The 14,391-nt window shown below is 38.7% G+C and overlaps 1 protein-coding gene across 4 annotated transcripts in view; it reads left to right on the forward strand.

Annotated features, from left to right (window-relative positions):
- Positions 1 to 8,138: 8,138 nt before the first annotated feature.
- The window catches only part of GPR63 (G protein-coupled receptor 63), a 58,072-nt gene continuing 51,819 nt past the window's right edge, over positions 8,139 to 14,391 (forward strand). For 2 of the 4 annotated variants that reach the window (XR_012496687.2, XR_016020219.1), the window contains exon 1: positions 8,140 to 8,407. The gene's annotated coding sequence lies outside the window, so the exon portion shown is untranslated. Of the gene's footprint in view, positions 8,408 to 14,391 lie in introns of all 4 variants that reach the window. The other 2 variants (XR_016020220.1, XM_019743425.3) reach the window with 2 other exon arrangements.

Raw genomic sequence — 14,391 nt, forward strand, 5'->3', positions numbered from 1 at the left:
GGAAATGATTGGTTTGTTTTTTCCCTTTAAGGCACAATAACCTTGTACATTAGACAACTGTAGTCTAATGAGGGTTGATCTAGTCAATAAGTATTTACTGAGAATGTATTTAACCAGATACAAAGAAGAACACACTTTATCGTTAAAAAAAAATTATTGGGGAATATTGGGGAACAGTGTGTTTCTTCAGGGCCCATCAGCTCCAAATTGTTGTCCTTCAATCTAGTTGTGGAGGGTGCAGCTCAGCTCCAAGTCCAGTTGCCATTTTCAATCTTAGTTGCAGGGGGCACCATCCCATGCGGGAGTTGAATCAGCAACCTTGTTGTTCAGAGCTCACACTAACCAACTGAGCCATCCAGTCGCCCAAATACACTTTATTTTTAAGAGTTCACAAAATAGAACACTCTTTCTCAAAATGTGTATTCCAAAAATCAGGTGCTCAATGCAGAGGATATCTGTGCTTAGGAAAGTTTGAGGAATGCTGGGTTGTTTCGGTCTGCTCAGGCTACTATAACAAAAATGCCAGAGATTGGGGGACTTAAACAATAAACATTTATTTCTCCAGTTCTGGAAGCTGGGAAATCTAAGATTAAGGAGCTGGCAGATTTGTGTCTGGTGAGGGTCTGCTTCCTGGTATAGAGCCTGCCATCTTCTCACTGTGTCCTCACATGGCAGAAAGAGAGTGAGAGAGCCCTGTGAGGTCCCTTAGAAGGGCACTAATCCCATTCATGGGGACTCTACCCTCATGACCTAATTACCTCTCAAAGGATTTGCCACCTGACACCATCACACGGGGTGTTAGGATTTCAACATATGAATTTTGGAGGGACACAAACATTCAGTCCATTGCCTGGGTTATAAATATTAAGCAGGTTGCTTTCGGCAGGACTTTTTAGAGCATTTAATATTCAGATGACATTGTGATTCTACAAGGGGGACAGAGACTGTAGTATTTCCCAAACTGACTGAAGTGTTAATATTCCATTGGAACGCATTTTAGTAAATATGGACCTCATCCACTCTTCTCCCCGTTTCTCCAGCCACAATGGTCTCCTGGCTGTTCTTTGAGTATTCCAAGCTCTCAGCCTGGAAGCTTTGCTTTGCTGTTACCCCTGCCTGGGGTGCTTTCCCCCCAATAGGCACTGCCCTGACCGCTCTGTGGGGATTTTATTAATTGCTCCTCCAATCTTCTTCACCTCCCTTCCTCTTCTTCAGTGAAGTCAGTTTTTATATTGAAGGTCTTGTGAATCTCCTCAGGAGTTAGCTCCTTGATCATATGATATGGTAACAATCTGGAATGTAACATCAAGCAAACCTTTGAGGTCTAAGTAGTTTGCAGCTAGAATAAGTTCAAAAAGTATTCCTCACTCAGCCTTCAGGAATTCTTGGTCTCAAACAGGAATATCACCTGTTCACTTTTCTTTGTTCTCAGCATCTTCAGGAGGAGGAGGGTCGTCCATGTAGTGGGTGTGCCACCGAATGACTTTTTTAAATATCGAAAACATTCATGCTGAAAAAAGAGTTCTCACAGTTTGTAATACCGATATAGGATACTGTTAATTATATTTCTTAATGAAAAAATGTGAAATCAGCTGTCTAGTATTCCACAACTTTCTAAAAGTGAATGAGGTAAAACAATATCCAGAAAAATACAAACCCAATGTCATTAGTGATGACTGTAACACATATTGACATTCATTTTATATCTGGCAACTATGTTAAGTGTTTTAGATGAATATTTTATTTAATCTTCATAACACTTCATTCTTATTCCTAATTTACAGAAGAATAAACTGAAGGTTGAAGAGGTTAAGTAGTTGCCTAAATTCCCACTACCGTGTTGGAGCTAGAAGTAGAACTTGTAATTATGAAATGCCAAAGGATTTACTTATCTACTATGTTATCCTGCATTTCTAATTAAGGAATCTGCTGAACTGGGCTAGTAGTGTGAACTATGAAGTCTCTTTCTGCTTCTAAAGGCAGAATTTCAAAACTTTTAATCTTATATGAAACACCTTTGTGAATTTTGTCATATTCTCAAAATATCTGCTCTTTTATTCACTTAATATTTTTTTAATTGATGCATTTAAAAAAATCTTAGCCTTATCATAGGAAGGAATATCCATGAGATTGATCTGCCAGTTATATTTTCTAATTCATAGTAAATTAAATAGCCATATTACAGGTTACTCTCTCCTAAAATTCAATGATGCCAATAAGTGGTCCAGATACCAGTGTTGGAGAAACATCAGACTATGACATGGACTAAGCAGGCTGAATTGCTGCTCTCCATCTCTTTTTTTTTTACTGGTCTTGGCCTTTTGGATTTACCACTGCAGTGTTTATTTAGTGTGTGCATATGTGTGTACATGTGTATGTGTGTGTGTGTGCTTGTGTGCATGTGCCAGTATTTGCTTACATGGGGTGTAGTGGGGTAAGGTTGGGGAAGGAAAAGGCCAAGATATCATGTCTGCACTAAGGTTTACAAAAAGAACAGAAGCAACCAGCCAGTCATTGACATTGTAGGGGGAAGGCATCCAAAGTTCATCATTGGAGACCATCACTGGGGCACAGAGATACTTGGAAAATGGGCACCTGCAAGACAGAGAACCAGGTATGGGGCAGTTGTGTGCTCTTCCCTCAGAGAACTTCACTGATGACTCTTTTGGTCCAATCTTATGCCACTGAGAGGTTCCGCAGAAAAAGCGTTGGCTTTAGAGCTTTGTCCTCAGCATCCAGTGAATTGAAAGATGCCTTGAATGTGACCAGTAAATATTGACCAAAAATATTATAGTAAAAGACTTCTAAGCCTGAAAGCTTGTTTCTAAAGCTACTTGAGATGTAACAAGGCCCAAACTCACATGTATTTATCACTGTCGTATCAGCAAAACCAAGAGAAAGATTTTGATAAAACATTAACTAAATATGAAATAGAAAGTTTTTTTTTTTTTTTAAAAAAACTAACCCTACTATGGACCTTTCCAAGCATACATAAAAAGAGTGAGTATAGGATGGTAAACCTCTGTGTATCCATCTACCTTTAAAAATGATCAATTTTTAAAAATTGATTCCTACTTCCATTTTTTGCAGGATTATAAAATTCATCAGTATGTACCTCTGAAGATATTTTGGTTTAATATATAACTGTCATGCCACTATCACATCTAACAAAATTAACAATAATTCATTTATAGTATCTAATATTAGCCCATAATCTGATTTTCCTGATTGCCTCAAGGGTTCCTTTCACAGGTGGTTTGCTCAAAACAGGACAAAGTCTACACATTGCATTTTATGATGATGATTCTTAATTCTCTTTTATTCTTTTACAATCTGCCCCCTGTTTTTTTCATGCCATTGATTTGGTAGAGGAACCAGGTCATTTTTCTCATTGAATATTTGACATTCTGGATTTGACTGATTGCTTCCTTGGGGAAGTTTCAAAATTTGACCCTCTGTCCCTGTGTTTCCTATTAGGTCTGGAGGCTTGATTAGATTTTGATTCAGTTTCTTAGGCAAGAAGACCTCATATTGGTTGTGGGTACTTCTGATTTTGTCAAATCATGACGGACATATGTCTGGCTGTTAGATGTTTAGGTTTTAGTTTTTTTCTTTCTTATCTTAGTTGCTCTGTTGCTTTGGTGAGATTCAGAATTGTGCTACATTGATTATCTTTGCCCAACCAAATTAAAAACAAAAGTCAAGATTTATACAATCAAAATGATTAGGCAGAATAGCAGTGGTTCTGAGTCTCTTAGACAATTTGTATTTGCAGAAGCTTTTCCGGCTTCACACACAAGGGGACTGACGATATAGGGGAAAACTATATATGAACACTTAGAGATTACTGAATGTAAGATTACAAAAAGCACATCACTAATTACTATATTTCAATGCTACACTATTAAAATTCAGGATGAAAACAGTTGAAATTTAATGAGTTATTTGCTAATTAGCTCATGGATTTCCAATGCCATTTGCTTCTAGCCCTTTTTCTCTTCCTTAGGGAATTTTTGGTGGTGTTTTATTGCTTTTTAACACCTTCAGAAACTACTGTATGCTGATAACTGATCATAAATTGTACATGTGAAGAGATTATGACTCAGGATCCATGCTGTGTTACTGACTGAGATAAACCATGAGCAGTTTGCACCACAATTGAAGATTTTCAGAGCAGAAAGTACTTAGAATTCTACTGACTACCTAGCCTGGTATCTATTGCGTGGTAAAGAAATAGAAACATAAATCATGAAGGTCAATGTGCCCACTAAAGAAAGCGACAGCATATCACCATGCTGCTCAGGTACTCGATGTGTTCTGCGATGGGTCCAGCAGAGGGGTTTGCACCCATGACTGCACCTGGAGAGCCTTTAAACTCACTGATGCCCAGCCTCCACCTGAGAAATGAGTCTGGGTCTCTGAGGGTGGGACCCAAGCATTGGTATTTTGAAAAATCTCTTCAGATGATTCTCATATGCAATCAGGGCTAAAAATCTCCAATCTAGCCAGTAAATAAAAGTCACCATTTATAGGTCTTTCTGTGTGCAAAGGATTGTGCTGGAAATCTTTTTCACATAAGGAAATTGATGCTTGGAAGTTGATGTCTTGCTACAAAATAATTTCATACCCAGTCTGTATGGCTTCGGAACCAGGGTCTTTTGAATGTTTTTTGAACATGACCCAACAAAGTAAGACATGAAATTTACATCATAACTTGGAACGCATAACAATGAAACACAAGTTTAACAAGTGATACTTAATCTTATTAAATATGATGCTCTCTGATATTTTATTTTATTTAATTAAAAAGAAACAAAACAAAAATCCCTGGTTAAAACCCACGAAAAAAGACTTGCAGTTTGAAACACTCTTCTAAATCATGACAGTATAGATTTCATTTCTGTTCGAAACACATGGCGAGATCTTTTCCCCATCAATGCCTTGTCCCTTTGTTTGTTTTCTCATCTGGAAAGCCCATGCTTTCCTTCTCATTTTTGTAAAGGTCATCAAGATGGTTCCTGGCTAAAAAGCATTTTCTAAATGACTCCATTTCATAGTATCTCTTATTTCAGTGCCTATAGTTAATGCACAGGGTTCATCACACTTTTTTTTAATACTAAATTATATGATATATTGTGATGCTCTGTAATTAATTATGTCCTACATGGTTATGTCTCCTTGACTAAATTTAACCTCTTTGAGGATAGTGACCGTGTTGTATTGTTGTATGCTTTTGCTTCTGTACTTTTCAAAATGTCTAGTACAGAGCTGAGTACATCACAGATGCTAAGAACAGCTGCGTGATCTTAGACAAGTCAATCATTAAGCATTCGTTTCTTTTTTTTTTAATTTCATTAAATTTATTGGGGTAACACTGGCTAATAACATTATATAAGTTTCAGGCATACTACTTTATAACACAACATCTGTGTACTTCATTGTATACTCACCACCCAACGTCTAGTCTTCTTCTGTCACCATATATTTGACCCCCTTATCCTCTTTGTCCTCCCTGCACCCCGAGCTTTCATTTCCTCATGCCTGAAATGAAGGGGGATTTTAAGTTAATTATTAGTCTCTTTCATGTTTTGAAGTCCCTTTTTCTATGATATCTAAGAACTTCTATAAAATACAGAAATGAAGGAAGAAAATAGGAAACATTTTTATGAGCAACTATAAGAAAAGTTCTTGTGTGGGAAGGAAAAAAACGCTGAAATGGTTGGCATTTTTGGTATGCAATGTATAAATTCTGTGCTATCTCTGAAAAGATTAAGAACAACTTATTGGAGTTTGAAAATGAAGCTGGGCCCTGTGTCACTTGGATACTGAAATGTGATTATTCATCGGCCACATTTCAAGTTGACTGAATATATATTCAACAAGTAATTTCCACAGACTCGATATTATCAAGTTGAATTGATTATATGACAACACAAGGTTTAACAATGAATGTGGGGTTGGCGACATGTGGGGCAGAAGTATGATTTAGAACAAAAAATTATTGAATACAATTATTGTTTGTTTGCTAGTGGTTTGTTAAACACTACTGAGGACCTTCCCAGTGGCTTCTGAAACCAAAGGATGTGGCTGGCTGCTTCAGTTACTTGAAATCCCACGACCATCAGCATTCTTCTGATCATGAGGCTGCTGGCAGAGGAGATGGAGAGGTAGTCTATTCCTTTGGTGGTGTGCGTGTGTACGTGTGTGATGGGGAGTGAGGGGCTGTGGGGAATGGGTCATCTCTGGTCTTTACCTATTCAACATTCATTTCCTTTTTGTTAACAACACTGATTTTCCTTTGGGTAATCTTCGCTCTCCCACTTGGTCCATGTGGTTTAGGTGTATATGGGGATGGGGGGCACTATAGCTGCCTCCTTTGTCCTTTTTCAGAAATACGCAAATAACGCCAACCTGGTTGTCGTATTCCAACCCATGGTTATAATGGTTATAAGCATGGTTGTAGATGGGCACAGAATCCAAGTGAATCCAATGAAACTCATTCTTTGGCCTGCTCTCTTGCTAATGGGATCAATTGCTAAGGAGGTTGGAGGAAGAGATAAGCCTGGGCCTGTGGGTCTAGGCCCAGATTAGAGAAAATAGGTGCAACGAAAGCACAGCCATGGTATGAAGAGAAACTGAGTCATGACACTGAGTATCTGATGAAAAAAAAAAGTTTTAAAACACTCTTTTTTTTTGCCAGCTCTATTCTTGGGATTTATAAGCATATGAGGCAATACATTCCAATTTCCTCCACTGTAGGTTTTCTTGTCAATTTGAATTGGGTGCCTGTTATATCCAACTCTCCTTACTAAACAGGGTTCATCATAAAACCAGGATATCTTCACTCTTACTCATTGCTAACCTCCTTTCTCATCTTAACATTTGGTCTAGGCAGGACGATGCCTCCTGCTTTTTCAGAGCACAAGGTTTATTTACTCTCCATCTTGTAACAGAAGTTGCTCCAACCTTTTACATATTGTCTCCCTGCCCTCTTCCTCCACAAGTCCACATATGCTTATTTCACAGCTGTAGGTGGTGGGAGAGAAAGATCTGAGGTCCAATCTCCAGCTAGTAATGCAAGTTAAGTGCCTTTGTACAAATTAGAAAATACCCCTTCCTCTGAGCCTCACTGCACCCCTTTGGAACCCAGGCTGGAACTTCACCTCAATTGCCTGCCTACCTCCACCTCCACCAGAGGACAGTGTGCAGGGTACAAATGACACAGAAGCAAGAGCTGCAGCCAAGAGGAGGACAAACAAGCCCTCTGAGGCCACACCCACTGTTACTGTGGTCTGTTCCTAAGGTGATGAGAACTGTTGATGCTATGTGTACCTCCCCACACTGGGCATACCTCACTGGGGCCTCAGTAGGTGTCATAAATATTGATGATAGCTGGAAAAACAATATCACTTGTCACTTGAAAACAGCATTTCCCTGTATCATTTATATCTTAAGTCGGTATGGTTTCTGGAGGCGCTTCCTGAGTTCAGTTTGGAGATCTTTATTGTCCCATCTTTGTTGATGAAAGTCAGTGGTTCAAGAAATCCAAGTTGGAGGCCACCTGGCCATTGGTCCTTGGAAGAGAACAGAACACTGGGTAAAGCAGGGCATTTGGCAAGTCTCCCATGCCACATACCAGTGACACCTTCAAGGGTCAGTCTACGGGCCCCAGCTGGGTTTTAGCTATTCAGTCTCCTGCGCTCCTGAGGGGAGACCCTCATCACTGTGTTGGAAATAGAGGAACAAGAGAGGAAACGCAATTCCACTGGGCAGTCGCCCCAGCAAGTCCTGGTTTTGGGGTCGCGGGCCAAGGCTGCGTCGTGGGGGTAGGGGTGTCGAAGCTAAGACCCTGTAAAGGAGAGGGCGGTTAGGAGAAGGCGAGGTTTGAAGGACCCTCATGGAGCGCAAGCCATCCGCGAGGGCGGCCCCCAGTTCAGGGGTCCAAGCACTTGCCCTACCTTTGCCCAGGGTGAGGGACAACCAGACCTGGCGGGGATCTGGGCAGTGGCCCCCCCGGAATCACTCCATCTCGGCTCCCCTCGCTCTTAAATTGCCTCATCCCTCTCTTTCTCTCTCCCCACCCCCTCACCTCCCGTCCTAAAACGCGGCGGGCGCCTTTAAGAGGGAGCTTTGGTTACCCTGGAGGCGGGAACCCCCGGCAGATCGGGAGGCGGCGGCGCTCGGCCGCGATGCTCCTCACTTTCTGCTCCAGCTCCCGCCACCGCCGCCACCGCCGCCACCGCCTGGAAAGCCACCACCTCCTCTCTTTCCTCCTCCTCCTCTGCCTAGAAGCGTTGTTTTCTGCAGCGGGGGAGAGAAGTGCTATGTCAGGAAAGTTCCGGGAGGGACTGGATGGGGCCACGCTCGCTGGGCTCTGCAGGCGCCCGCGCGCAGCCCTTTGTATAAGGTGAGACTTGGGGTCCTAGGACCCCCGGGGCAGGTAGCGGCGGGCAGGGAGTCCTTTGATCCGCCGCGTTGGGAAGGGTGTGTGTGGCGAGGAAGAAGGCTGGTTAGACCGAAGTTGTGCGGAGGAGCTCGGGTTTTCGGGAACATTTTTGCAGCTGGCTGGAGTGATTTCAGCAGCCAGCGCCACACGGTGGGGACCCAGCGGCGGGACTCGGTTTCCCTGGGCGCCGCTGTCGCCTGGCCTCCCGACGCCCCTGCCCCATCCCCTGCCCGCCAGAGCAGTTAGGCCTTCTAGGAAAGCGGGCGGCTGCAGGTTGGCTCCCACTGCCGGATTTCTCACCGCCAGGCATGCTCCTCGAGAAGCTAAGTGCTGGGAGTGAGAATCCTCTTGAACTTTTACATTGTGGTCTCGTCCCTCTTTAAGGGTGAAACCCACCTCGATTGCTCAAGTGGGAAGGCTCCTTGCGAGCTCCAGCAGTTGTGAGAGGTTGCTTCTTACATGTAGGTAAGCTTGAGGCTCCGTGTGTCTTTCAGCCCTGGTGGGTTTTCAGCGTCGCCCTGATTGTCGCCTCCCCCTCCCGCCTTTTGCTTTTGGGAAAAAAAAAATTTTTTTTAATATCCTGGAGGCTCAGGATGCTAAAAACAAACAAACAAACAAACAAAAAACCCCAAAAGCAATACAAAAACTACCCAATAATATATCTTTATGAAATCTGTCTCCTGCCTCCGCCCCAGGGCTGACTCAAATGTTCAAAGTGATCATTTAGTCCCTGATTAAATATTTAGACTTGGTCTTACGCTAAGAAAATACAGGCATCCCTGTAATAGGTATGCCACTTTTTTTTCAGTGAGGTAAGATGATGTTTTAACCACATATTTTAAAAATAGGATTTTCTCTTTATTTGATTTTCATTACGTCTTAGATTAAAAACCTCCAACAAATTTTAGGAGTAGTATTTCTATGGATCATGAATAAAACCTGATGTTTCTTGCATAATCTGACATTGCTTCTGACAGTTTTACCCTTGGATGAGGTAGGTAATACATGTAATTGTTTGGTGAAACCTAATATAGAAGTACATTTTTACATAAATGGGTGAGTTTTCTTTTTTCATGTGTCCTGTGGGTGAATGAAGCCCATTTTCTAACACCCCATGTGTCTACCACACGTCAATTTCTGTTTCTGTCTTTTCCACTTATATTTTATGTCTGATGTCAGCTACAAATCAAAAGTGCTGATGAAAAGTCCCTATATTTTGGAAGTGTTGTATTAGCCAAAATTTTAATGATAGAATTGATTACATCATCCAGGTTATTTAGAAAAATAAAAATAGAATGTGGGAGCTTGTTAAAGAAAAGAGTATCATGAAGTATTTAATCAGGTATATACTGTACATACACTTTTGTGTGTGAAAAATATACTACCAAAATAGGGAATATTGTAGGAAACATCTTATTTGCAGTGGGGAAGTTTTGAAAGAAAACTATTTCAGATTAACCATTAATATTATAACATTTTGTTCGGGATATAGAGTTTCATCTCTGAGTAGTTTTGTCACTCTGCTGTCAAATATACCAGAATTGAAACTTTACAAAAACAATTCACAATCTCAAGCATTTTCTGAACATTTGCAGCAAACTGAACATTTTGCGGAAAAAAAAATTGCTTAGAAAAGTTCACATACTTAAAACTCTAGCTACAGTTCCATTTTACCTTAAGTTTGCTGGACTCCAGGCAAGTAGTACTGCATTAAATAAAAATTTGGGGTCCTAAGGTAGATGTATCTTAGTTCCTAGAATTGTATTGATTAATATGAGTTAATCAATTGAGATTGAGATTTTGTGTATGGTTCATTTGATTTGAGATGATTGCTTTGTAAATTATTCTTTTTGCAACTAAATATATGTATCACAATATATATCATAAATCCATATCAATCAATAGCTAATATATATATATCAGGGAAATAATACATAAATATATTATATATAACATGTAATAATATATATAATAAATTGTATATATACATATGTGTGTGTGTGTATGTACACAGCCTAAAATATTTAGGGAGTTGATAATATATATAGTCTAAAAGATACAAAGATAAAAACAGTTACCATTAGAGCTTGTCATCTCTTCAGCATTTTTGTCAATATCAGAAGTTAAAAATACTGTGTTATCCAAACATGTTCTTGTTCTTGCACAAGGCTTGGACCAGGGAGCATTATGCCAAGAATCTTAACCACATATTTATTGAAGTGGACTAAATTATCCCACCGATGATTGAATCAAACCTTTCTTAAGCTTCAGTAATTTATCTTCAGTAGAGAAATCCCTAGGTAAAATTTAGTCAGTCAGTGTATTCTCCTTTTAACATTTCAAAAATGACTTTCAGGGCACTCCCCATTAGTCTGGGTTTAGAGAGTTCTACACCTCAAAGGCATGGGGACACGAACCTTGGGAAAGTTTTGGTATTTGAATTTGTGAAATGATGTCCTAAGAATTTGATTTGAGAGACGTACCCATTAATGTCCAGGAAAGTAATACCTATAATACAGTGCTCCAATCACTACAAGCAAAGCTTTGAAATATTTCTTATCACATTGCACAGCCGAAGCTGCTACATTTCAGCATATGTATGAAAATTAGAAATGACATAATTTTTTAGATTGATTTTTGCTTTAATTTGCTAGGCATTTATCAGAAATGTGTTTATATTTGCTGCAAATACCCCTTACTTTATTGCATGCAGCTTTTTTTTGGCCACTATGACATGTGCATGTTTAGGGTGAGTTCTTAGTGTTTACTTGAAACAGACAATAATATGTTTCCTAGAGTTTATGTTGTGTCTCTTGGGCTCTCAAAAAATACCATTTGAAATGTTTGACTGTGAGCCTGGGATCACAGATTTCAGAACTGATGGGATCTTGGTCAATTTACAGTTTCAAGTTTCCTGGGAATTTTCTGTTTAAGGTCAGATGTGGCCCCAAATTGAACTGGATTATCCACGGAATAGGTACTTTTGCAACCACAAAACATGGAGAACATTCTAAATAATTTGCAGTGTGGGCAGCCCAACATGATTTAGTGTTTAGTTGGCTTGAGGCAGTGTGCAATGCTTGTAAAAAATGGTTTCTGAAGCATACAGACAGCAAGCTGTTTCAGTCTTTGAGTTTGACACATAGGATAAAGTGCCTTTTAGTTTCTATGCCAGTAAATATGGATGGATTTGTAAATGTAATTTATTTCCATTTTCTGTCCGTATGACAGAAGATTCAGAAAACTCAAGCATGAAACTCCTGCTTAATATACTGAAAAGCTCACTCCTGTTCATTACAAATGTAGTAAAGAGTTGGAAGATTGGATTTTAACATAGTTTTCAGGTCTTGTGCAAGAGTGCATGTGCATTCACAGTTAGGAGAGTAATCTAGTGGTTACCTATTGAAATTAATAATAACATGATTATTATCAGTATTTCTTTATAGTGATAATGCTAAAGAAATTATATCATCCCAGGCCCAATTTAGATGAACAGAAACATCCCCAGCCAGATACTATGCCAATCACCTGGCAGAGATGTTAATCAATTCTTAGACGTTTTTCAGTAGAAACCATTATGTGTCTTATAGTTGTAAGCTTTACATACCTTTTGAGGTTTTTGACCAAAGCTTCTTAGTTAACTTCTTTTCTCTCAATTGACTTAAACCAAATCTATATCTCTAAAGCATTTGAAAATATTTTAGGCCAATTTTTTATGTGAAAACTTATAAGGCTCTATCTTGGAGAGGTGGATATGATTATTTTAGCTGTCACCTTCCAAAGGGAGGTGTTGTCACCTCTTCTGATTTTTTTTTAAACAAAAATGAATGCATAGGTAATTTTAGAGAATGAACATTTGCAGGCATTTAAAGATGCCTGAAGCTTGGATCAGAATAATTATTTCAATTAAAAGTTACATATGAAACAGTTAACATCTATGCCAGGTATCAGTACAGTACATGGCTTGAAGGGTATCTGCTGCAGGGTTTTTTATCTAACTTGGTCCTGGAAGGACGTAGTTGGAGTGCAAAGGGGCTATTCCAGGTATAGCATCCATTGCTTTCCAGAGGGACAAATGTTTGCCTAAGTGTGTACTTACAATAAAATTTATTCTTTTCATCATTTGAGCTTGTTTTCATTTCCTCCAGGATGTGTATAAAATAGGCCATCTTCCTGCTCTGTTTTGATTAACCGTGCCCAAACTGTGATGCCTTCTAAAGTTCCACACTGTCCAGCACTAGCAGAAAATCTGTTCTTTAATTCTTTCAGCTCATTCCTACCTAATACTTCTTCAAACATTTTTCTTTCTTTTGAATTATTGAATTCTTTAATGATATGAGTTTTGAATTTGTTTCCTTCATTTTCCATAATAGGATTTGGATATATTGACTCCTGCTTACAGGTGTAATGATATCAAAAACTTCTCTTTTTTGTTTCCATATTTCATGTATATTTGCTGTTGTAAAGTTTTAAATCTTTGCTCTTTATTCTTATTCTATAATAGATATTTTTTTCTTATTTAGGAAGTAACACATGTTCATTATAGAAAATTTTGAAGATCCACACACACAAAATTTGTTTCCCTCAAACCAAAAAGACAGCAATGACAAAAGGAAAATAGAAAAGAAAGAAAAGGAAAATTATGCCCAGAGATAATTACTGTTAATATTTTGGCGTATATTTAAAACACTATAATATTTTAATTTCTAAAAATGACATTTTACTAGATGTGTTTCTTTCTAATTCTCATACAAAGATGAACCAAATTCCATATCATGGAATGATCTTTTGTAACACATTTTGAATACTGAATATTATTTTATTCCAAAGGTGTATCATAATTTATTGGGGATAGCCACCATAATATTAGACAGATTTTCCTTTTTTCTTTTTTTTTTTTTTACTATTATACAGCAGTAAATATCTTACAGCTCAGTTTTTATATACCTCTATTGTTATTTCCTTTGAGTAAAGCTCTAGCAGTAGAATTTTGGTGTAGAGATAAAGGGCGTTGATATTTTTCATTGAACTCAGAGCACTTTATTATTCCCAATGTAAAATCTATAGAGTTAATCATAGTTTTCCTTGATTACTGTCTACAGTGATTTTTTTTTTTTTTTGGTCTGTGTAATATAAAAGATTCAAGTCAGTAGGATTTGAACCCAGACCTGACTAGCTAGAGCTTTATGCAAATGAAATAACCCTAGATATTTACAAAGACTCAGCTATAAGTTCCCGCCTTAATACCAGTCAGCTGTAAATGCTGTTTCCACCTAAGCAGGTACGACAGTTGATAGTGAGCACTGAGAATGTTCTCCCTTCTTCATTTTCATCTCCTTCCTATATTACCATCTGACCTCCTGCCCACATATCCTGATGTGTACATAATTGCTGTATGGTTGAGTGAATAAATACTGTTTCCTGTGTAGTCATCTCTAAGATTTAAAAATACTCTGTTTTCTGCCCTTTGCTGCCAACTCCTGGACTCTTAACATTTAGAAAAATATTGGAAAATTTTAATTTATGGGATTCAGCTTAGAGCCTTATCTGTGTGTATGTGTCTAATATCTACATAGCGGTATTTTATCTATGTGTTTATATTTTTCTCCTTTTCTGTCAAAAATACAAAACTTCATTTTAGCCCCAAATTAGTTTTTGAAACCAGGTAAGTATCCTTCTGGCTACCACAAAAACATGATCACTTCTGGGAACAAACTACATGTATAAAATAGGCAAAAACCAGGAAAAGCACACGTGAAAACTGAAGGACTGATCTTTAAATGTAGAGAGAAATTCTCCCCTTCATTTTATAACTCAAGTTATCTTTAGCCATCAAACATGACCCTAATGAATGCAAGGTCACATTTGTGTTTTCATGTACAGTTTTCTTTTTAGAATTTGGTGCTGGCTGTAAAAGGAAAGAGAAAGTAAACACACTCACACTG

This window comes from Rhinolophus sinicus, chromosome 2 (assembly GCF_057876585.1).
Source record: "Rhinolophus sinicus isolate RSI-liver-muscle chromosome 2, RSI-T2T, whole genome shotgun sequence".
Lineage (NCBI taxonomy): Eukaryota > Metazoa > Chordata > Mammalia > Chiroptera > Rhinolophidae > Rhinolophus > Rhinolophus sinicus.